This window comes from Rhinopithecus bieti, unplaced genomic scaffold (genome assembly GCF_001698545.2).
Source record: "Rhinopithecus bieti isolate Rb0 unplaced genomic scaffold, ASM169854v2 scaffold_66136, whole genome shotgun sequence".
NCBI lineage: Eukaryota > Metazoa > Chordata > Mammalia > Primates > Cercopithecidae > Rhinopithecus > Rhinopithecus bieti.
Genome location: NW_016825124.1, coordinates 285,336 through 288,822, shown reverse-complemented (window position 1 = coordinate 288,822; position 3,487 = coordinate 285,336). Strand labels below are relative to the sequence as shown.

General features: G+C 39.3%; 1 pseudogene; it reads left to right on the top strand.

Annotated features, from left to right (window-relative positions):
• The first annotated feature begins 50 nt into the window (after nucleotides 1–50).
• LOC108522532 (mediator of RNA polymerase II transcription subunit 28 pseudogene) lies at nucleotides 51–2,595 on the top strand (annotated as a pseudogene).
• Nucleotides 2,596–3,487: the final 892 nt, after the last annotated feature.

Here is a 3,487-nt window from a genome sequence, read left to right as displayed (position 1 = left end):
AAAAAAAAAAAAAAAAAAAAAAAAAAAAAAATTGCCAAGAACTACCCAGCATGTATCAGCAGAAAGTTGAGTCCCTAATATGACAGTATTCCTCAAGAAAATAAACTATTTACCTGGGGACAAACTGACTACATCAGCCACCTGCCAGCCTCTAAAAAACAGTGATTCAACCTCACAGGGATAAATACCTGGATTTACTCCAAACATGGATTTGCCTTTCTAGTTCTGAAAGGCTCAGCCAGCACTATTATTCATGCCTGATCCAAAGACATGAAATACCAAGTAATATAACATCCAACCCAGGAGATTCACTTCATAGCAAAAATGCTATCAGAGTGTAAGAGTAGATAACAACTCTAAATATATATGTATCCAACAACAGAGCACTCAGATACATAAAGCAAATACTCACTATAAAAAATAAAGATTCCAAGACAATAACTATTGAGAACTTCACTCCACTGTCAGCATTGGATCATCTAAACAGAAAAATCAACAAACATTGGATTTAAACTGCACTTAAGACCAAATGGACCTAACAGATATTTCAGAATCTTTTATCCAACAGCTGTAGAACACACATTCTTTTCATCAGCACATGGAACATTCTCCAGGGTAAACCTAATACATTAGGCCACAAAACAAGTCTCAACATTTTTTTTTTTTTAAGACAGGGTCTCGCTCTGTCATCCAGGCAGGAGTGCAGTGCTGTTATCATAGCTCACTGCAGCCTTGAACTCTTGAGCTCAAATGATCCCCTCTTCAGCCTCCCAAGTAACAAGGACTACAGGTGCACACCACAATGCCTAGTTAATTTTCAACGTTTTGTAGAGACAGTGTCTCACTATGTTGCCCAGTCTTGTCTCAAACTCCGGGCCTCAAACAATCCTCCCACTTGAGGAGCTTCAGATTCCCAAAACACTAGGATTACAGGCGTGAGCCACCAAGCCAGGCCTCAACAAATTTTTAAAAATTGAGGCCTGTAATCCCAGAACTTTGGGACGCTGAGGCAGGCAGATCACAAGGTCAGGAGTTCAAGACTGTCCTGGCTAATATGGTGAAACCCCGTCTCTAGTAAAAATACAAAAAATTAGCTGGGTGTGGTGGTGGGCACCTGCAGTCCCAGCTACTCAGGAGGCTGAGGCAGGAGAATGGCGTGAACCCAGGAGGTGGAGCTTGCAGTGAGCCAAGATCCGCCACTGCACTCCAGCCTGGGCGATAGAGTGAGACTCCGTCTCAAAAAAAAAAAAAAAAAAAAAAAAAAAAAAAAAAAAAAAAAAAAAAAAATTTAAATCACATCTAGTATCTTCTCAGACAACAATGGAATAAAACTACGTATCAATAACAAGAGGAACTTTAGAAACTACAAATACATGAAATTAACATATTCCTGAATGATGGTCAATGAAGAAATTAAGAAGGAAATAAAAACATTTCTTCAAGTAAAAAATGTTGGAAACACACATCTCAAAACCTATGGGATACAACAAAAGCATTGCCATGAGGGAAATTTGTAACAATTAATAACTAGAGTCAAAAAGCAGAAAGACTTCAAATAACCTAATGAGACACCTCAAGGAAAGAAAAACCAAACCCCAAATTAATAAAAGGAAGACATAATAAAGATCAGAGCAGAATAAAACAAAATAGAGACAAAATCTACAAGGAAACAATCACAGGGAAAGTTGTGTGTTTTTTTGTTGTTGTTATTTTTTTTTAAGATAAAGAAAATCAATAAACCAGTAGCCAGACTAACCAACAATACAAAGAGGAAGCTCAAATAAAATTAGAAATGAAAAAGAAAACATTACAACTGATTCCACAAAAATGCAAAGGATCATTAGAGACTCTTATGAGCAACTACACACTAACAAAGTGGAAAGCCTAGAGGAAACGAATAAATTCCTAGATGCATTTTATATAACAAGATTGAATCATAAAGAAATACAGGCTATTCTAGACACAGTGGCTCCACTAGGTGATATGTTCTCTTAGCAGCTACCAGGGATCCCATCACCCACATTGGAGCTCCGGGGCCAGGCTTCACTTCTTCAGGCAGCACCAGATACTCTGAGACCTTCTAACAGTACCGGGTGAATGAGTTGGAGTCATCTTTCAAGGCTTGCTTAGCTTCTCTGGTGAGTCAGGACTATGTCAACGGCATTGATCAGGAAAACATTTAAACTGGTGTGGATCAGTATATCTAGGAGTTTCTGGATATTGCAACACAGGCAGAATGTTATCCTACAGAAAACGATTGCAATTATTTGTCCAGACACCACAGCAAGTTACCAAAGAGGATGTCTCAGAACTAAGGAATGAATTACAACAGAAACACACACTGTCCAGAAGCATTTGACAAAGCTGAGGCACTGGCAACAGACGCTGAAGGGCATCAAATGTGCAGCACAGAACACCAGCCAGCAGCCCTCAGGGCTCCTCCGTGTACCTCAAGCAGGCATCTGCCAACATCCCTGCACCCCAGAAGCTGACCTGAGCACAAAGGTCAAGGCCATCAGCCCAAGATTGGGCTGGTGTCTGAGGCCGCCCTGCGCAGTTTGCCACAAATCCCTTCTTGTGAACTTGGGATTTTGAATGCAGGAGTTAGTTTTATGCTCCCACCTAAATTTTTTTCACTATTTTTATAAGCTGTTAATGTCTTAAGTACTTCATAAAATGCCCAGAGCTTGAGTAAACTAAATTCTTTTTCTCTTTAGCACAGTTAAGACTGTTAGTGTGGTGACACTTATAGATTCTGTGTTTTTATGTTTGTATGACTTTTCATTTTTTTGTGTGTATTTCCTATTATTTGATCTGAGGGAAAAAAATTGCAATAGCCTGAGAATCAGGGGATTAGGATTTTGGTTGTAGGCCTTTATGATAATTACCCTTCAGTGGTAGTATAGAAAAATATGTAAATTTGCTGTGTTTCAAGACTTCAGAATACTTCAGAAGAGGAATCTAATGCAACAATGTTTGTAATGCTTCCAAAGCTCTTAGAATGGGGATTTTTTGTGTGAATAGGTCAGAATAGGATTAAGGTTTCCTGGGTTAGGGTAGTCACATTACAGTAGGATCCTTAGGTTGATGCTGACTTTTATTCAGGGTAAGGTTATATTTTGTGTGGTGTTTGTTTACTTTTTATAGGGAGGGACATAGTAGGATCAGTGATATGCTAAATTTTGTCATGTTCTGCAATAAGGAATCCATTTAAGTAATGGGGCAGACCCTGTCCTCAGTAACATGGCAGTTGGGGCATAGGTGAAGTATGAGAGGCTAAAGCTTGCTCTGATTATCTTTTTTTGTTTTCAGTTTTGTTTGCTTATATTGTTTTTATTTTACATTTTGGGAAGAGAGAGATTTTCCATTAAGGAAGATTTTTGCTGTGGATTTGATTCCAAGGGACTGGGGTCTCAGGATGGAGGTGGGCTTGCGGGTGCGATCCTTGGCTACTTAACCTCCACCAAGAGCATGCGGCGCCTCTGCC